We start from the raw sequence: 21575 nt of genomic DNA, 5'->3' as shown, positions 1-21575 counted from the left end.
ATTGCTATCGAAGTGGATTAGTGTGAATGGTCAGCAGAGTATGTTTTGCTTCACGTTTAAATAACAGTTGAACGAAGACTCTCCTATGATGTCTTCCCAAACGGAGGTGGTCATCTTTCTCTCACAGGTTTCCAGGGGCAGCAAAGCTGCAACGAAATATGATGTTTTAAAAAGACGCTGGAATATTTTTTGTTTCCATTTTATCTGGCAGAGGTTCGGAGTAACCACAGCGCAATGCCACCACGTCTCAAAAATATTTTAAGTACTTTTCTGAAAGATGTATTGTTCTAAATGTATTGTTCTGCCCTTCCACATCGTTTATTGTACGTACTTGTATTAGTTCTTTAGGCCTAAGTCATAGCTGATATCAAAAAGCCTAAGTACCAGTAGGAAAAACTGTAAGCTTTCTATGTGTGGGTTAATTTTTCATTGGATTTAGCTTTCAAGTCTAAGGGAAAATCCAAAGTACGGTAGGAAGTGAACTTGCCTTTGCTCAAAATTTGATGTTGGTTTTGTAGTTCCGGAATCAGAGTCAGCTGAGCATTTGCTCCACGATGTGGGGTAAGGGTGGGGGTCTTGCTGGCCAGAAGCTCATTCATACAGCACCTTGGAGCTTCTGTCTCTGCAACCCTTTGTCCCGAGGACAGGAGTGAAGAACCCATGGTTAATTAATAACCATTTGGACTTGCAAGAAATTTTTGTGTGTATGTACATTTTTCTAAGGAGATGGGCGGTGCCTTTCATCAAATTCTCAAAGACATCTGTGATCGCAGACAAAAGTTAAACATCACTTTTTAGTGACAAGATGTGGGAGCCACCTGGGGAAGGGAGGCCCCCTGTTGGTGTGAGATCACATGTATTGATGGGTAATCCTGTTCTACGTGTCCTGCCTTTGCTCTTTGAGACAATGACTTCTAGGATGCCAGGGTCACGGTGCTGCCACCTGGGCAGAGCCAAGGGTATAAACAGAAGTAATGATGCCCCTGCCAGGTGGTCTCACGAGAGTTCCTGGGTCTCAGACGCTGCTCTCCAGTCTCCAGTCTCTTAGGTTGTTGTCACGAGAAGGTAGTCCTGATCTTTCCAAGAATCTTTCCTGGAGACGGGAACCGCTGAGGGTCAGCTCCACGGCACCAGCGGTTCAGACTGACAACAGGAACCTCTGACAGACCCCAGGCCAAAGCAGAAACTCTTGATGAATGGAAGGGGATTTTTTTTTTTATTGTAATCCCAGGACCACCATGCTGTCCGTGACAGATGGAAGAACCATTTAGATATTGGCATTCAGCATTCTCAGTTTATCTCTCTAATAGGAATTTAAGGCACAACGGTACAGACCACTTAAGATGCCAAGAACGTTGAGAACAAATTCATTATTAAAGAAGAGGAGGAATTACTTTCACGCTGTTTGCAGAGGAGGAATGCAGAATTAACTAGTGCAGGAGGGTGTATGCAGAAGGGAGAAAGGAATGAGAGTCGCTAAAAATGGGGAGAAAAAGAGAGACACCTATCCTTTCGTTATCCTCTGCCCTGTCTGGGTCTGCAGCTCTCAAATGGGCGTTACCTCCATGGACTTTGAAGGAGTATTTTTGTGGTCGAACAAGGCGACCAGCACGGTAGCCCCCTGAGCTATTTAGGAAAGAATCCAGATCTGCATGTCAGCCTGTCATTTATCCACGTGAAACAATGGAAGAAGCAGGTCAGGAAGCTGAAGTCTGTCTCACTCTTCCAGGGATAGGAAAGCACACGTGACCGCCCTGCCACCCTCGTGTTCCTATTTCCCAACCATCTTCTGGACCCTCCCTGCCATCCCCTGAGATGATCCCTTTTTTCCTTTGCATTGAGACTTCATTTTTTTTCACCCTGGAAGATTTTCTGTTGAAGACTCTGCCTTCATTTTTAAAGGCTGCTGGTGCAAAGGAGCAGCTGAAATACCTCAGACTGGTTTAATTGCACAGGGTTTTCTGTTCATTTGTGACTTTATTCAGTAAACATTCACTGAGCATCTACATGTCCGGTACTGAGGATATAACATGAAACAAATCGACAAGCCCCTTGCCTTCGCAGGGTTCGTGTTTGTATTGGGAGCACCAGTAGGAGACAAGGTGAAAAGGCAGACCATGTGGGAACTAGAGAGCAGTGAGTGCCATGGAGAAAAATAAGACAGGAAAGGCGAGTCGGAGGGTTGCTGACGTTTTAAGTGGGATGTTGAGATTGTTCACTGAAAAGACGACCCGTGAATAAGGGCCAGCGGGAGGGAAGGGACACGCCATCCGGGCGTCTGGAGGACGAGAATACCAGATGGAGAGGGCAAAGCAGAAACACAGGCCCTGAGGCAGGGGCAAGCTTTGCGTGTTCAAGCAGCAAGAAGGCCCCTGGGGCTGGGAAGCCTGTGTACGTTCCTGAAATATGCGAAATGTCCCAGAGAAGTGACGTCAAGAGCCCCTTTCCACTGTGGCCGGGAAAGCTGACCGTGTAAGTGACGGAGCTTCCTTTCTTGCCAGCGAGCGGCCCTGGTTCTGGAGAGGAAGGGATCCCTCATGCCGTCTTCACTGCAAAGGTGACGTCCTGTTCAGTCACTTGTCCTTGGTGTGAAAACACGAGCCAACCACAAACCACAGAGCCAGAAATAAGCACTCTCGTCTCAGGGCTCTGTCTAAATCCATCGTGACTCTGAAGCGTGTCTCATGGGCTCCCAATAGGGACATCCGAGTCCGGTGTCTGGAAATGTTTTTCTTCGAAAATTACCTGCAATTTTTTCCTCTTGCCCAGCTGCAGTTTTTTTTTTCCATCCCAATTACCTCATGAATTACTGGGGGGAAAAAATAATTGATGGGTTTCAATGGAGTGTCACAAACTGACTACAAAAAAGAGACTTGGGCCTCTTTTTCCGCTTTTCCCCCATTTTAATGTGACACTGACCAGAGTGAAGATAATTGGGTCTGAGGATCTAATTGCCCACACTTCAAAGGATTCAGGGAAATAGGCCCGATTATAAAGCCACCAATAATTTTGCCTTGTGAGTTACTGTTCAAAGACCCAGTGTGATGGGTGGTCACGAAGCAGTGGCTTAAGGGGGAAAGGAAGATGGAAGGAAACCTAGAAGAGAGGGCAAGAGAGCGGTAGTTAGATTGGAAAGACATGAACGATGGATCTCGAAGCCTTTTGCAACATTTTCCCTCAAAAGCCCACCCCTAACACAAATCAACTTTCCTCAGTAGAACTTGGGACTTACGTGTCTTTCTCAGATACATACAATGATCTTTAAAAGCATGTGGGTTGCTGCTTCTGAATCTCTTGGTAAGATGGTACTTAATTAGGTTTTAGCGAAATAAAGCGGAATACTAACTCACATTAGGCGTTTTCTCTTAGCTCATGTCTCATCACTAAGGACCTACACGTGCTGGGTGCGTTGCTGGCCTGGGGGCTTTTCTTCATGGCTGTGGGCTCAGGGAAATTGAAAGGGTCCCTATAGGCTGTAAGTTTCTGTGGTTGTCGCCCCACTAGCACTATAATCTAACAAGCAGAGTCAAACATTTAAAACTTAATAACATGCTCGTTGGCTCTTCCCTACTTGACTTTGGTTTTGCGGTCAGAGGAAGTGAGCCCCTGGTATGAAGCATTTGGCTGCTACCCACTTCTCCCCATAAGTACCACAGCAGCTCTTTATTTATTATTCCTTTCCCGACCATCCTAATCCAACCTCTATTTCCACCCAGTGACCTGGACATTTTTGGACATGGCAGAGCATGGTGAGGTCTCGAGAAAAACAAGGGAAAATTCCTCTGGCCCTGCTTATGTTCGGTCCTGAACGTACCCCTTCCATCTTGCAATGGACTACTTCTGTGCTCACCCACTTGACCTTCTGACTTGCTGGGTCTGATGGAAAACAGTTCACAGTCGACAGTTACCATTAGAGTGATGGAGATGGGGACTACAATTATCTCAGGGCTTTCGGGAGTCAGGTGTGCACCTGAAATCTCAGGGTGTCACCTCCTGGTCATCAGGAGGAGTTACATGGGTGCAGATGTAGTTGCATCCCTTGGACTTAACTTTGACCCTTATGGAAGCTGGTGCTAATCCACTGAGCATTGACAGGAAAAGCGAAGGAAACGAGGAAAGAAACCCTGACTCCACGCTGGGTAGTCGTTACTAAATGAGCGTGCGCACACACACACGGGGTAAGCAGTGAGAGCCGCGTGAGTGTAGCTCGTACGTGGCGCTGTGTGCCTATGTGAGGTGGGACCACGAAGGGTGGATGGATTGTGTGGCCTTTGGCAGCACGGGATTTGAATGGCTTTTCCATAAAACCGTGTCTCGCTTTCCAAGTCCGTTGGCATATGCTGGAGATCCTGGATTCAGGGAGTTTCCGGATCCCTTTGCCCCCCCAGGAAGTCCTCAAGAGCGTGGCAGCTGTTCTCGGAAAGGTACCTGTCACCCTGGCCTTTATGAAAACGGCATCTTTTTTCTTTTGGCAGCTCTCGGGGACAAGAAAAATGTTCCACTCAGCCTGGATGTAATTAAACTTTGGGTTGTAGTTTTACCCTGCAGCTTGGCTGGCACATTCAATAATGATGAATTAAGCGGAATATTTACAGAGTTAATGCGAACAGGATTTAAAATAATGTATACAGTTCACTTCATTACATTCCTCGGGATTACCCCTCACCTTCAAAATGTTATTCCAGCATCCAGTCTAATTGCACCAGCTTTTCCTTCTCCAAAAAGAGCCCCTGTCTCCTGCTTTTCTTTCTCCGCAGTGATTTGCCATTTGTCCCCTTACCGTGTTTGTCCCCTACCTGCCTGGGTGTTTTGGGTTGTGAGGTCCTCTCTCCCCCTGGTTTATTCAATCTGCAGCCACTACAACATACCTTAGCTTTCTTTGGGGCTATAAAACAACTAGGCCATATTTTCAGGGGAAAGAACTAGAAATGATTGGGTCCCAAACTCTCCAATCTTGTCCTACTTGCTTTGTCCACAGTCAGCTGGGAGACGCTGGCTGTGCCCTTTCTCCTGGGGAGGTGGAGAGAGCAGGGCCCTTGGGAGGTATGGCCAGCACAGACGGCAGCCCACATCACCACCGTCCTCCCCTGACCAAGAGCACTTCTGCTCATTGGTTCACAGCTCTCTTTCCTCACAGAGTCGTCCCTGGTGGTTTCTTTGGAAGCAAGGTTTTGAAGGTGACAATGGGAGACAGGCTTTTAGTAGTTTTCTCTCTGGACTCATAACTTCCGGCTCCTATGTATCAGCCCCTTCATCTGCAAAACAGCAGATTTGTAGGACCTTGGTTTACCAGGGAGCAGGATTTTCTCTTTTCCTGGTGCCTGAGCTTTGCACGACAGCCTTGCAAGTCGATGCCCAGATTGTCGTCCTCTGAGCATCCAGCCTTGACAAGGACTGAGCTTTCCTGGGATTTAGGCACAGAATTCCAAGAGGGGCCCTCTTGGGTCTGGGGTGGCAGAGAATGCAGAGAGATGGCCCTGTGTCCAGCAGGGGAGGCAGAGTGGACTCTGGGCCTCTCATCCACGCTCCCCTGTGCCAGAAGCTTGCTTTTCTCGGGCAAACATTTCCGTGGTCATTTCCAACCCGCTGTTCTCTTGTTCCACCATCAGCCGTCAAGACTTTATCATCACTGCGGTTTTGTCTTGATCAGGGAAGGAGCTAGTGGTTGAAAGGGAGGGCAGTCTCCTTCAGACTGGCTGGCGGAAGAGAGAGTGTGTTTTAAGGACACAGACTCCAAGGGGACCTTAAGGTCAGTTGGGCTGCATGGGGTACTGGACTTAGGAAGTGTGAAGCTGATGGTACGTGTTTAGTCATTCTTCTTTGCCTCCTCACCAAGGCCTCTTCTGCTTGCCCTCTGCTTTCTCGGCTGTGCCGTAGCCCGCTAAGGACTTCCCCACAGCTCCCATGTTGCTGCCACGTCGGTTCAGGAGAATAGTTGAGTCTGAGAATCTGGCAGAGTTGGTGAGTGGTACCTGCCTGGTCCAGTTGCCTGACCACTTGTGGGGCGCATTGCAGAGCACGCCTGCATCCCAGGTTCTCTTGCATGGGGGCAAGGCACCCCCAGAGGATGTGGGTGGGGCGTGAGCTGAGATTTGGGACACACCCCAGAAGATCGATAAATCTCGGGGTGTGGGTCTCGGCTTCCAGCTCCCTTCACCTCCAGGACTCTGTCTGCTGGATGGGACTGCCTGCCTTCCCCTCTCCACCTGCAGACCCCTGAGGATGGGCACCGTCGCTGCAGCCAGGGAGGGGGGACTGCCAAAGATGTTTGGAGATAATTAGGTGAAGCGTATCATAGGCTCATTAGCAGGCACACTGTTTCCAATTACAAGATGAGTGAGACTGCGAAATGGTGCCTCAGGCACTCAGTAACAACATTGTCTTTGGAGCAACTTAGCAGTCAGCCAAAACTCTGCAGGAGAGTGTGTCCAAAAGCAGGAGGGAGGTGGGTCTCTCTGCATCTGGACAGCACCTGGGGCTGGGTGCGGCCACCCTCTTGGCCGCTCCTTTGGCTCTGGCATTGAACCAAGATTGCAAATGGATGCATGGTCCTCCCTGATGCTCTGCAAATGAGCAAATTGCCTCCAGGCATAGCATTTTCAGAGCTAAAAAGGCAGGAATAATTTCCCCGGCAGTTATTCCAAGACCCTTATAGGTGGATAAACAGTCTGGATAGAAACACGCCTAAATGCAAGATGGTCAGAGCTCTGCTGGGGCTGTGTTTGTTGGGGAGACGTGGGGCACTTCCAAGGCCTCTGCCGGGATTGACATCGCAGCCTGAGAGGGGTCAATGGGCATGGACTTGTCTTCCAGGCCCAGATTGGTCAGTTGGCCTGCTGACCGGCCCCTGCTCCCCCCACACTTTAGAATCTTAAGCACAGATTGAACATGTGATTCTTTTCCTACATTTTATTTAAATGAACAAGGTAGGTTTTTAAAATGCAGATGTAGAAAGTTATATTAAGCCAAAAAAAGTGAACTACAAAACTGGAAACAATATCATTTCTTTTGGTTAAAAAAAAAAGAAAACTATGTCCTGGTATTAATATACTATTTTTTTTTCCTGGAAGAATACATGAGAATCAGTGGTGACTTGGGGCTGGAAAGGGGACCCCTAGTTTTCATTTCAACCCTTTATCTTCTATTTGCATCTCTAACCACGTGTCTGTGTTACTTTCATGCTTTTCAGTGTCAGCAGGGCAGTGGGATTCCATAGCAATTTCTTTTCTTGTCTATGTGCTTTTTGCCTTAAGAAAATCAATTTTAAGAATGCCATTTTTTAAAGAAAGGAATCTGCCACTGGCTTGGAGTACCCGATTCTTTGGGGAGGGAGCCCAGGGGTCCATATTTAACATGCCCCCTGATATTTGAGAATGTAGGGGATTGGAGCAATGCACCCCAAAATATGCCTCTTCAGCATATTGATGATTTGGAGCTGAAGATGCTTGATAAACGACAGATGCAGGAACGGACGTACAATTTCCCTTGAAAAAGGGGCCCTCCTGGTACCAGGAAGGGCAGAGCACTGGTCATCACTAGAGACTCAGCAGCCCGGAGAAGGCCCCAGAGGAATCCATGGAACAGACCTTACTGAACAACCCTACCTTCCATTAGTTCCTCCTCATACGAGTATTTACCTTCCCGCAGTTTGTCCTTCCTAAAAGCCCAAAGGTGATTATTTATGCAAGATGTGTATGCGAGGGGGAGGGGAGTATCTTGGGTGCTAGCTTAGGATTCTGCCTATTACATGAATGCTAAAGAGACCATTTCTATGTTTTTACCATTAGTATGATATTTACTATAGATTTTTGACAGATACCTTTTGATATGGATAAAAAGATAGTTCCTTTTTTATCCATTGCAGTTTTCATCTATCCTGTTAAGTGAGTATGGCCTAAAATTTTCATGTGTTTTATTTCTCCGGTTTAAATATTAAGGTTATGCCAGCTTCATCCAGAGATGGGGAGTTTCTGTTCTCTTCCCCTTCCTCCTCCTCCTCCTTCTGTTCCTTTTTCCATTGATTCTCTGGAATAGTAAGCATGGGCTTGAGATTATTTGTTCCTTGATAATTTGACAGTGTAGAAGAGGGGGGAAAAAAACCCTTACCTCTCTATTCTTATGTTCTGTGCCTAGAGACTGTGAATTAAACTGACAAAAGACAGATTAACACGAGAAAAGCATCCAGATTTTATTTTTAATTTTACATGCACAAGGGCTCCACAGAAAAGACATGAAAACCTCAAGAAGTGGTTACGGTTGAGAGCTTCTGTACCATTTTAACAAAGGGTAATAAATTGTGTTGGAGTGACGAGACAAAGAAAAAAAGATTTTGGGCTTGTAGGGGCCACACATTGTAGGAAACAGACGTACAGGGGACGCTAATGGTAGGCCAGGGTTATTTAGTAAGATTGGTTATGCAGTCTCAGGTTCTCTCTGGTGTTCTCTTTCTGGCACAGGGAGGGGAGGCACCTTGACAAGTGAAAATGTATGTCACCTTTACAAAGGACAATGTATCCCTGCTCTTAGGCAGAAAAAGGGAGCGGCTAGGGAGCTTCTCCGTGTCTGCTGTTTCTCAGTTGCCTTAAGCTCAGAATCGTCCTTATGTCAAAATGGTATATTTTGGGATGGCATATCCTGATCTTCAGTAGTCTTTACCAGTGATATCATTTTGCATGTAATGTGTGTGTGTGTGGCATTTGCACTTAGTCCAACACACCAGAGGCTGTTTACCTTGGTGACAAACTGTGGAGGCTGCTATGTCATCCCAGACTTACCGTGCTTCTCCATGTCTTGTGCTGTTCTATTTACCATGCAGGCCCTTCCCTTTTCTTCTGCCTTATTGGGTTGATAGACATTTCTGTATCTTCCTCTTTGTTTCCTTAACCTGTATCGGTTTGGAAGTTCTTAACTCAATTTCTTTTTTTGTGGCTGCCTTCATTTTTTTAACACGTATATTTGACTTCATGATGTGCAAAATTAATCAGTATCTCTGCCCTCCTGTCTAGCAATTTCTTAGGACCTTAGAATTCTTGAACTTGGTTTACTCCACATCTTCCATGTTATTTTTTCTAATATTTTCGTTCCACCTTGTTTTGCTATCTCCTTACAAGTCACTAGTATTGTTATTGTTTTTTTTTTAATAGATTGTCAGCAAAATTGATCTGAAGGTACAGAGATTCCCCATCTACTCCCTGCCCCCACCCCTCCCTAACCTCCCCCATTATCAACATTCCCCCACCAGAGTGGCCTTTGATACAGTGGATGGACCTACACGGACATGTCATACGTAAGTCACCCAAAGTCCAGAGTTTATTTTACAGTTTACTCTTCATGTTGCACATTCTGTGGGATTAAACAAATGTATAATGACATGCGGCCACCATTAAGTGTCATGCAGAAAGTGTCACTACCCTCAAAAGCCTCTGTGCTCTACCTGTTCACCCCTTCTCTACCCTTCCTCCTGGCAACCACTGATCTTGTCACTGTTTCCATAGTTGTGCCTTTTCCAGTGTCATCTAGTTGGAATCTTAGTAATATGCATTTAAGGTTCCTCTGTGTCTTTTCATGGCTTGATAGCTCATTTCTTTTTAACACTGAATAATATTCCGTTGTCTGCAGGGACCGCAGTTCACCAATCCATCACCTACTGAAGGAAACCCTGGCGGCTTCCAGGTTTTGGCCATTACGAATGCAGCTGCTGGGAACATGCGCACACAGGTTTTCGTGTGGGTGTAGTTTTCAGGGTGGGGTTTTCCCAGACTAGAGACTCAGCGCTCCGGCCTGCTCAAGGTGAAAGAAAGTCCCTGGTTTTTATTCTTCAGGCAGTTTTTTTTCCTCCAAAGACTAGTCAGAAACATGTGATTATCCCTTGTCTCTCTGATGCTGGATGGATTTTTTTTCTTCCACTCTTCCACATTGGGACACAATTTCATGAATCTTATTTATAGAATTTCACCTCCTGCCTCGGCGGTCCAATGCGTCATCTTTGCCCCCTGTCGTAACACCCAGGATGTGTTCTGGGACCCTTGTTATTCCTTAGGCAGCTTCTGAACTGGTTTTGTTGTTCAGGCTCTGGTTTTTGCTGCTTTATCATCAATTGTCCCCTTTCTTTGTTGCAAGTTCAGCTCTGCATTTAAAACTTTTCGTTTGTTTATTTCATCCATCATTTCTGTGTGTTTGTGGAGGGAGATTTTGGTTTTATCTCCATCTTTAATCTTGCTGGAAACAGACATATCTCTAGTAGAAATTTAAATCTGCAAAACAATGGTAGTTAGGTCTTTTCTGCCGTCATTTGCCAGGTCCTGTGTGTCCCAGGTTCTGCCCGGCAACAAGCCGTCCTTCCATGTCACGTCCTAGAGCTTCAGGAACTTCCATCTTTTTTGAGACTCATGACTTGACGTTTCCGTAAATTTGCCAATGAAATGAAAACACAAACAAATGTTCACGATCACCAAGACTGACCTAAGAGGCAGGTTAGGATTTCTGTTCCGCGGTTAGGCAGAAAGGGAATTTTTTGAGTGGGGACTCATTTTATTACTGTTGAGTTCATTCGTGAATGTTTTTGAGGTATGAGCATGTGTGCTTTCCCATTCCACCTTGCCACTTGGAGAAGGCATGCCTTGATAATGACCCTGGGAGGTGTTTTCATGTGAATCCATTATATTCAGAACCATGTGTTAGGGAACTCGCCATTGCAGTAGTGTGTGTGAGAGTGTGTGTGTGTGTGTGTGTGTGTCCTGTTAACCCTTTCATGGTCCCACGGCTTATTTGGTGAGTGACAGGCCATTGGATGTCCAGCTGTAGCTGAGCTCAGCCTGCCCTGTAAAGGACCAATCTATGGGAAAAGCCCACATCGGTTGGTCCACATTTCTCACAGGGTGGACTCTGTTTACGTCAGGATTTCCTGGGGTGCTAGGGGGAAAAAAACCAGATGCTAAAAACTCTGCTACTGATTTCCCAAAATCAACTCTCTTGGGATGGGGCCAGGGGATCTGCCTTTTAAAAATCCCCAGGTGGTTCTCAGCGTGAGCGTATTTGTCCTGGGTGCCCGCAGTGAGGTGGTGATGGTGAAGCCGGTGCATTCCTAAGAATCTTTGAGGTGAATAAGCTACAGACAGGGGGAGATGTGGGGATTTTAGTTGTTCTGTGTTTGGGCGTGGTGCGGGAGAGGGAGATTCGGTTCAAGTGGTTTATCAACAGTCTCATCTTTGGAGGTGATTTGTTTTGGAGGGAGCGAAGGGGATGGTTAAAAGCCACTTAGTGACATGAAAAGAAAGGGGGGGAAAGAGGACAGGAGAAAATCTAACTCAGCATTAACTCCTGTAGGGTTTATGTTAAAACGTTGCCTGGGTTTCAATTAAACAGGGCACCTTCTTTCCCATCCCTGGTTGATCATGGGTTGCCATGGCAGCAGGCGCACTGCTCACTGTAGCCCACCCTGCTGCCTGCCTCTGCACAGGGGTCCTACAAGCTGCTCTAAGCTAAGACCTGACTTCTCTGCAGGTCTGGGCTGCACTGCATACGGTGGGACAGACTGGTGGGGAGGTGAGCACTTGCCGTGTCAGGTGGTTGACGGTGGGTAAATGCTACACTTTAATAAACTTCAAGGAAATGTGCCAGGCAGCTCTGTCTGGGTTGGACTTTCCGGTCCTGCTCACATGCCTTGGACGGGATTCAGGAACTAGATGAGCAAAAGCATCTGCAGGTTATCCTGTGTGCAAAGCGCACCTCCGTGCCCCTCCCCTCGGTACTCACACACCCAGTGTCTCTCCATGGATTTCCCCTGAGTCCTTGGGTCCTCCCGGGACACTTTCCATGGGCTTTCCGCACTGACACTAGCCCCGATGTTTGGTTCGATAAATGGGGGAGATTATGGAATCTGTCATATTAAGAGAGGTTGTAAGACGAGGAACACGTTTTGGGCAAAAGATGACGTGTTCCATGTGGTGTAAGGTGAACAAAATGACGGTAAGACCCCCCCAAGTGAAGATTCTCGGTAAACAGTTGTAAGAGGTCTGGGCTAGACATACAAGCTTGCGAGTCCATTCTTAATGGGTTTCCATTGTGTTTTCCTGGATCCTTCTTCCTCCCCTAAATTATGTTACCCAGAGTGCCTGTCACACGGACAGATGCCTGAGCCCTGCCTACATCTACCGTGAGTTCCAAGAATCTGCACTGAAAATTTTTTTAAAAAATATGATTTTTATGAAAGTTATCAAGGTGATAGTTCTTTTCTTTTTTTAAACTTTATTATGGTACGAATGCTTAACATGAGATTTACCCTCTTAGCAAATTTTTAAGTGTAATTATTTTTGACGGTGCGATGTCGCACAGCAGATCTCTAGAGCTTTTTCATTTTCCTTAACTGAAATTTTATGTCCATTGATTAGCAATTCCCTATTTCAGAAATATGGAACACCTCACCGGTCTGGGTGTGAGCCTTGAACAGGGGCCATATGAATCTCTTTATCTTTCCAATTTTAGTATATGTGCTGCCGAAACAAACAGAAGAATCAGCATTTTGCTCAAGCTCCCCAAGTGCGGGTTTTTGTTGTCATTCATTCATTGATTCATTGATTCATTTTCATACGCTCAAGTTTGAGAACCCCTGTGAAACTGTGAACTTGGCCTGGGCTCAGTGAAGGTCCTCCGCCATCGGGCTGCTCACAGACTGCTCTCAGCGCACTCGCGTGGCCTCAGCCTCCCTCTTCTTTCTGTGTAATAAGAGCTCCGATGGGAGGTGAGAGTCACGGCTGCTCCCTCTTCCAGCCCTGTGGTCCTTTTTCACATTCTGAGTGTCAGCAACGATCTCTCTATCCCTTGGACTGTCACGCCTTCTGAAGCCTTCACTTTCAGCAAGGCATTTCTGCTTTCAGCTGAAGCTGAAAGAATACCGAGCTCTCACCGGCCACATCTCTCCCCTTCTCAGAACCTCGGCTGGGTGGCATTTGTTTTCCCGGTAGGAGCCAAGCCATTCTTCGCGTGTCCCCTGGGCTTGCTGTCTCTGGAGACATAGGCTGAGAAAGTGTGTTCGGGCAAATGTTTCTGCTCTGCCCCATTAAGTCTCACCGTTTCACCAGGCAGGGCTCCCCCTTGAACACCAGGGCGGCCTCCTTTGTCCCCACACCGATTTCACAGATATGTCCCACTCCATTTGATTGTTCGTTTCTTGTATTCCTACTATCTCAGCACCAATTGTTTTCTTTGCTCTGTTAGCTCCCAGCCAGCTCAGGTCAGCTCAGATACCTTTCCTTTGCCTGTCAGTCTCCCTTCTGACCCAGCGCTTCTGCCTGAGAAAGCAGAGGGCTCAAGACCTCGGCCTCCCCACCCTGAGAGCCACACGGAGCCCTGTCCAAGGCAATTGGGCATCTGGGCATCGTGCCCCACGGCATTCATGGCACAAAGACAGCCACTCTGAAGACGTGGTGGCCCTCAAATCTTAAGCAACAATGGTGGAGAAAAAGATGTGTTTTCCTTGCTGGGAGCTGCACTCTGATGGGTTAGTTTCCAGAAACTAGTTTTCCTCCTGGCCATTTCCTTTCGTACCTGTGTTTACGGTGAAATCTAGGGAGTAAAGAGTGGTGTCAGTCTTCCCGGCACTTAGCTGTCTGACGCTATTTCATCAAGCCATTAAGTTTCAGTTTCCAAGGTGACTTGATAAAAAAAAAATACACACACACATACACACACACATATTAGGTTGGTGCAAAAGTAATTGCAATTTTTGCAATTATATTTAACCTTTTAAACCACAATTACTGTTGCACCAACCTAGTATGTATACGTACACACAATTTTTGAAAATATTAAATCCGAAAATGGCAACATAAAAGCTTAATGAAATAGTATCAGATGTATAATACAAATAATATATAGCTGATGTATGCGTATGTGTGTGCAGATACCATCCATCCGTCTGTCTGTCTGTCTGTCTGTCTGTCTACCGATCATAATTTCCTCTGGATGATAAGCAATCACCCAGCACACTTCTCAGATGCTAGTGACCTCCTTTGTCCCCATCTCCCTGGTTGTAACATTTTTTAGGAAGTGCAAACTGGTATTAATGTTAGCCGGAATAAGCTGCATTAGGTAAGTAAATCCACTATTGAAAGAAAAGGAAAGAAAGACAAGGAAAGCTGCTTTGTATTCCAAAGTAAAATAGAGGGTCTTGCAGGGTACTAGCCCTCTCCTTTTATGGGCAGGAAGTCTATTATCTTTAGCAGCAGGTCATCCTTTCTGAAAAGTGAAAATGTCAACATGATTGTGGAATCTTAAAAAACCTTCGCTTTATATCCGAGTTCTGCTCTGCAGACATGGAGAATGGGGATTTGATGGTACTTGAAATTCCTCACCAAATCCCCTTATGAACTAATTTTTTTTCTCCTCCACTAAGGACCTGCTGCCCTTTTGGATTTAAGTCAAGAATGGATTAGGTGTACTAAGTAGGCCATTAGCCTTTCCTTTATATTCCTATAAATGTAATGCGAGTTCTTTGTGGGAACTGTCGAAACTCGGTTTGTGTTGTGCTTGATATGTGCCAGCCAGAGAGGCTTCGCCCCCACTCTCATCTGCTCCCCACAAGAGCCCTTTAGGGTGGGTAATATTATCATCCCCGTTTGGTAAACGGGGAAACTGAGGCACAGGGGTATCAAGTGACATCCGCAAAGATGCATAATCAGGAAATGGTCAGGTGGATAGGGAAACAGCTGCTTTACGGTGAGTGAACCCAGGTTCTTATCCCCCACATCCGCTCTTCCCTGCTCCTTTCTACACAGTGACACTTAGAGCTCTTTGTGTCATTCATGACCTTGGAGAAAAAGGGAACAAGAACCCTGAAGAGGTGAGAAAAGAGGAAAGTGCCAGAGAGCCTGCCGTGGACTTTCCCTTGTCTCCCTGGTTTGTGCTCCCTGGAGGGCTGGACGCCTTCAGCCAGCATGCCAGCAGCTTTGGCTGTGTCAGCCCTGCCCCTGCCCGCCCACACCCACCGCCCATCCTTTGCTTTGATTGACAGTCCCCAGAAGAGATTCAAAGAGCGCTTCACATCAAATAAATTGGTCATCATCAGCATGTGACACATATGTGCATATTCTCTCGCTTTCCCTTTCCCCTCTGTCACACACACACACACACACACACACGCCATGTGTAGGCTGAAAAGGTGAGTAAAAAGAAACCTTTGGGACTCAGCCGCTGTAACTTTCTTCCCCGTTAATCCTGGTGAGGGAAACAGGTGGCTTGGAGTCCAAATCACGTTGGCTGACCTGGCGAATGGGGAGGTGGTGGCAACTGGCAAATTGGTGTCTGATCTGGCTGGGATTTCTGCCCTCGTGCCTCTCTGGTAATGCCGGCCTGTCAACTTTCCATGTCAACTCCCCACCCACCAGTCAAACCTGGGCAGACGTTTGCCTTACGGTGTGATGTGACTCGTGTCCTTTCTCATGGAGAACACCCAGGTTGGGAGAGTGGTTTCCTTGATCCCTCGGGACCCTATTCTCGTAGATGTTTTTCCTTGTAGCGTGGGTGGCTGTGCTGAAGGTTACCTTTGCTCTCTGTCTAAAACACATTAACGTTTCTTGAACACATTAGCAGCACGAACATATTATTGCTGGGGAAATATTTAGCTAATTAAGAAAACAAACTTTTAGAGGTGACATTTAGCTGCATTTACATAATGAGTAACTTATTTGCATCTCAGTGGTGAGCTCAGGGCGCTGTACTTATTGGCCCACGGTGATTGGCAGTGAGCCCACCTGGCCCATGAATGTCCGTTAGAGCACTGAGGTGGCCTCAGCTCTCTAGCTTTGTGGGCAGTGCCAACACAGGGTTCTTCTCTACCCCAGAGAACACAGGTGCGTGTGCCCGTCGCAGGTTCTCTGTGGCAGAATACACTTTGTGATGAGCTCCACCCTCGCCCCCAGAAAAGGGCCATTGTTTGCTGACCCTTGGGGAGCGCTGTGCTGTTTGCCCCCCCTCCTTCCATTTTGTACTGGAATCTCTTCCTGGTTAGCAAGCGCCTCCATTGACGGACAACCCAACTACCGGTCGCAGCCCCAGCTAGTCCCTTGTTCTTCATGGGATTTTCTTGAATGTGGTCAGCGTCTTACAGCCTTCAGTTTCGGTCAGGAAGGGCTTGCCTTGTGGGAAAGGGGGCCCACGTGCACACACTGCCGCTTCACAGGCTCCTCTGGGCTCCTCCCTTCCTGAACCTGCTCTTCTCTAGACAGGCTTTTGGACTGAGTTGAAATGTGGGTGACCAAGCCCTAGGACTGGCCAGTCAAGAAGACTGGCTGCTTTGCGGGCCGAGGGGTTCACCTGGACAGAACTCATGGCCAGGAGACCATTGTAAGGAACTGGAGATTGATGAGGCCGGACAATTAAGTTCGTGAGCTTGTTGCACTGATGTTGCTAACCTTTTTTTTGGTATCAGAGAGATTATTCATTATGAATTTGTAGCAAGTGGACAAACAGTTAACCAAGTTTGCTGTTTGGAAGTGCTGAAAAGGCTGCGTGAAAAAATTAGGCGACCTGAATTTTTCGCCAACAATTCATGGCCCTTGCATCACGACAATGCACCAGCTCACACGGCACTGTCTGTGAGGGAGTTTTTAGCCAGTAAACAAATAATTGTATTGGAACACCCTCCCTACTCACCTGATCTGGCCCCCAATGACTTCTTTCTTTACCTGAACATAAAGGAAATATTGAAAGGAAGACATTTTGATAATATTCAGGACATCAAGGGTAATATGACAACAGCTCTGATGGCCAATCCAGAAAAAGAGTTCCAAAATTGCTTTGAAGGGTGGACTGGGCGCTGGCATGGGTGCATTGCTTCCCAAGGGGAGTTCTTTGAAGGTGACCATAGTGATATTCAGCAATGAGGTATATACCATGTTTTCTAAAATGAGTTTGTGAACTTAATTGTCCGACCTCGTACATGGGTAGAAGCCTTGGGTGAGAAGATGGACTCGAGTCTGGGCCTGAAGGCCAAGTTCCAGTTCTCTTTGCCCTCAGATGTCTATTTGGTTCTGTAGCCTGGGGCGAAGCCTGCCAAGCTTACAGTCAGTCACCCCAAGTCTGCTAATTACTTTGGAATTACAGGGTTCTTGCAGAGGCCAGGGCTGGGCGAAGCTTGGAAAATACAAGGTGGCTGAAGAGTTGAGACGCTCCTGGTGTCTGGAGGTCACCGGTGCTCCAACGAGGATGATCTTGGAAGGGTGTCTGGTGGCATGGGCATGAAAGGGGGCAGCCTCAGAGCCGCTGCTGGGTCAGACACTGATGCTACTTGACCCAGTGGTTCTCATTCACCAGCTGGTGGAGCCGCTGCACCAGCTCCACTCCAGAGCCTTTTGCAAAAGCCAGTTGGCAGGCTCCACCCTCCCACCTCGCACCCCGCCGCCAGAGATCCCGATCCAATAGGTCTGTGGCTGAGGCTGGGTATCTGGATGTTTTTAATTCCTCAGGTGATTCCGACGTGAGGCCAGGTTTTAGAAGCACCAGTCTAGCCCTTTCAGGAGACTGTCCTGATGGTGAGGCTCCTAAAGCTGGCGTATTCTCCCTGAAACCCTTCCTGTTCTCACCTGGCCATGAAGAGGTAAACCATAGTGAGCACGAAGTACAACCTGCAGGCCAAATCTGCCCCAATACCTGTTTTTGTGAACAGAGTTTTATTGGAACTCAGACAGGCCAGCTCATTTCCATCTTGTCTCTCGCTGCCTTTCTGCTACAGTGGCGGAGCTGAGCAGGTACGGACCGTGAGGGAATGACCACGAAGCCTAAACTATTTGTTATCTGGACACTTACAGAAATGTTTGCTGACCCTGATCTGTGTGTCCATACAATAGGCATTTGCGTACACAAATGTTAGTCTGTCAGTAGATGGGATATTTTGGAATGAGCTTCTTAACCTTAAAGACGACCAAAACTCCTTGCAAAGCATTCTGTGTAGATGGGTGTGGACATTTTTCTGGGCAACAGCATCCATTACATTTCATTATTCATTCCATAAATATTTAAGTACCTCTTCTGTGCCAGGCACTGTACGTGGCACTGTAGGTAGAATTGTGAGCAAGACAGAGTCAGGCCCTTTTCTCATGGTGTTTATGGATGCATCACACTGGTAGACCATCAAACTGACAAACAAATGATACACTGGAAAACCGTTAAATATTATGCTATTATGGAAAATTAGGCTACAAAAAGACACCCTACCCCATATGCATGTTCTTTCCAGTACAGCATTTCAATTGGGCTTGCAGAAGGCAAGGCTCAGAAACCACTCCCAAAAATAACATTTACATCACAGAATTCTTAGAGCAAGAAATATTGGCCCTTTTAAGTTCAACCAACATTTGGCCAATTTTTAAGTGGTGATGCATTATTCCTGTCCAGCTAGCTTTTATTATTCTAAACACCAGAGCTCACTAGAGGCCTGGAAGGTAACTGGCTATGCCTGACCTTGAGATGGTTTGGACAATAAACATATCTTTTCTCCTCACAGGAAAAAAATCTTGAGTGTGTATTCTTAGTTCTGTTTGGCTGCTGGGAATTCTGCATTTGCACATTTTGAGCTCTATTAGCTCAAGGAAATTAGGTAGAGAACCATTGATCTGGGGAATATATAATGACGTAGACTGTGTCATTTAAAGTCATGTTTCAAAACAGCGTGAGCCAATTGAAAAATGTGTGTGTGTGTTCGTCTCTACATGTACAGTATTAATATAAAAAAAGATTGTCAGGATTTTTTAAATGCCGTCACCTCTGGGTGGTGAATGATTTTTAGTTTTTCTTTGTGCTTAGCAATATTTTCTGTATTTCCTACAATGCATGCAAATTTCTATTTTGTCAGGTATTATTTTAATAATTTTAAAGGAGAATAATGCCTTTTATTTGGGGGCACAAAGAGATGTTGATTCCTGTGGGAAAATGGATTTGCTCTTCCTTTAGTGGACGTTCCTTATTCTGTGAACAGTTGGGAAGTGTTGTCTCTGAAGTTCATCTTGGGGACACTCTCAAGGTAGAATGGAGTTCTGTAAACACTGGCCCTGGAAACAGCCAGCCTCTCCTACTCACCGGGGACGAGGACCATTTGGGCCAGCTGTGTCCAAGGCTGTCTCTGGAATCATAGAATGTTAGCACTGCAAGAGGCCCTGAAGTCTGCTGGATTCAGCTCGTTTCCAGTCGGAAGAAGCCAGACCTTTAGAGGTTGCGACTTTCCTAGGGCTGCACGCTGAAAACTGTAGAGTTGGCCTGAGAATTCTATGCCATGGATTTCATGCACTTAGTTGTGTCTTTCTAACGGGAGAGGAAAATCTGGGGCATATTTAACGCAGAGTACAGTGAAGGCAGGCATGTCTGAGGCCATGAGCAAAGCTTCCCCATGGCCGCTTTCCCCTGCGCGTTCCTTCTCTCTCTCCCTCCTTCTTCCTCTCTAGCTGCTTAGCTCCTGAATCCCTTGACCGTGTTTGGGACTCACCCTTCACCCCACCTTGGATGTCTTGGCGGAAGGCAGAGCCTGCTTTTCAGGATAGAAGTTGGACTTCCAGCCTCTCCTGCAGCTACAGGTGACCATGGCCTGATCGGTGAGATGGACCTGATAGCAAAGGGGGCATTGGTGCCAGTAGGAGGGGCCAGCATTCAGCGTCAGTGACCTGCGCTGGGGCATTTGGTGTCTGGCACTGAAGATAGAGGTGCTGCCCCAAGGGAGATATGGTGGCATTTTGTTGGTGGAGCAGGAAGTCCTGTTCTCCCTTGACCCTGTCTGAGTTCTGGGATGGGTTCTGTGGCCTCCTGGGTCCCCAGAACCTTCTGAAGAAGGTGTCGGTTTCTGTTGCCCATCTTGGGACTGTGCTGGATAAACTCTCCTATTGAAGCTGGACATGGACTCAGACTCTCCAGTCTCAGTTCTCCTACCTCCTTGTAACAAAGACAAAAAGCAAAGCCTACGTCTTCATGCAAGTGCTCATCTTCTTTTTTGTTGTTATCTCCACCGAGTATCCTGTGTTCGAGCATCAGTTGTTTGCTACCTCAAAAGAAGGAAATCCATACACCGAGAAATGTTTATGGAATTGTAATCTCACGTAAACCTTTTCAGCATCACATTTTCCTGTGTGATGCAGCCCTTGACAAAAGAAGGATTTTGTTTCCCTGTTGTCGTTTGCAGAATGTAATGCTGTGTGTTAAGGTTGAGACTATGTGTGCTCTTGATTGTAGCAGCTAAGAGTTTTCATGGATGCTGTTCTGTTTTGCTTCCTGGTGACGCCTTGGACAAGAGAGGAAACAGGAAGTATAAATAGAGAGAGGGACTTAATAACAAATAGACTTAGAGCACACATAGACCCTGTGTAGATTAGGGAAGAGGCGAGAATGCCTGGTTTGGGGGAATTTATTTTTCTCTCCATTATGTTCCTGCTGGTTGCATTTCTGTGTCATGGCCCATGTCCTCTAAAGCGAAAGGTGGTTTTTATTTGATGTAAAGAAGTGATGGTTGTGAGCCCTTTGCAAAGTTCTTATACCATTAGTGTTCTCCAAGATGCCCTTTCTCTAATGTGTGCTGGACTCCTGAAGCAAATGTCATCTTTTGCTGGTGGACTCCCCCGCCAAAAGATACGACGTCTCTTTCCCACTGGGGTGTTTGCATTGAACACACACATGCGGGGTGAGCTAAGAACTACAGAGAGGGCTTTGGAGCCCACCCAGGATTTATTTTTAGACCACAATCAGTTAATCAGGAATGAGCTCATGTTGATAAAATGGTTGGTTGTGCCTTTAAAGTAGAAAATCTGACCTGGTATATGGACGTTTTAATCTTACTGGAAATTTGGGCTCTGTTGACAGAGTAGAAATTATTTCCTTACTTAGATATTTGGAATGAGCACCGTTTTAGTGGGTGGTTTGCTTCATGGATGAGAAATCTTTAGCTAATAGCGAACCCATCTCTTCTTGTGCTGTACATTTCATTTTTACCAATTATGCAGATCTATTCGTGTCTCTGTTGTCACTAAGCAATTGCTTATTCATAAGCATCAAAGGTACAGCGTGGATTACTTTCAGTGCCTGGAGAATATACGAGGTCAGACAATTAAGTTCGTGAACTCACCCTAGAAAAAATGCTATGTACGTCATTGCCGAATATCACTACGGTCACTTTCGAAGCACTCCCCTTGTGAAGTTCCCCATGCCAGCGCCTAGTCCACCCTTCAAAGCAGTTTTGGAACTCTTTTTCTGGAATGGCCATCAGAGCTTTTGTCGTATTGCCCTTGATGTCCTGAATGCCATCAAAATGTCTTCCTTTCAATATTTCCTTTATCTTTGGGTAAAGAAAGAAGCCATTGGGGGCCAGGTCAGGTGAGTAGGGAGGTTGTTCCAATATAGTGATTTGTTTACTGGTTAAAAACTCCCTCACAGACAGTGTCGTGTGAGCTGGTACATTGTCGTGATGCAAGAGCCATGAATTGTTGGCCACAAGTAGGTCATCTAACTTTTTAATGCAGTCTTTTCAGCACTTCCAAATAGTAAATTTTGTTAACTGTTTGTCCATTTGGACAAATTCATAATGAATAATCCCTCTGATATCA

The 21575-nt window shown here is 46.4% G+C and overlaps 1 protein-coding gene, 1 non-coding gene and 1 pseudogene across 5 annotated transcripts in view; 1 reads left to right on the top strand and 2 right to left on the bottom strand.

Annotated features, from left to right (window-relative positions):
- The window catches only part of LOC141568952 (receptor expression-enhancing protein 3 pseudogene), a 31500-nt pseudogene extending 25594 nt beyond the window's left edge, over window positions 1–5906 (bottom strand).
- The window catches only part of SLC39A11 (solute carrier family 39 member 11), a 359240-nt gene that overhangs the window by 204648 nt on the left and 133017 nt on the right, over window positions 1–21575 (top strand). The window lies entirely within an intron of this gene.
- LOC141569024 (U6 spliceosomal RNA) lies at window positions 12404–12505 on the bottom strand. The gene has a single exon (XR_012492421.1). It is a non-coding gene; the product is annotated as a U6 spliceosomal RNA (small nuclear RNA).

Source organism: Rhinolophus sinicus, linkage group LG15 (assembly GCF_036562045.2).
Source record: "Rhinolophus sinicus isolate RSC01 linkage group LG15, ASM3656204v1, whole genome shotgun sequence".
NCBI lineage: Eukaryota > Metazoa > Chordata > Mammalia > Chiroptera > Rhinolophidae > Rhinolophus > Rhinolophus sinicus.
The sequence above is the reverse complement of the archived record's forward strand: the minus strand, read 5'-3'. Positions and strand labels throughout refer to the sequence as shown.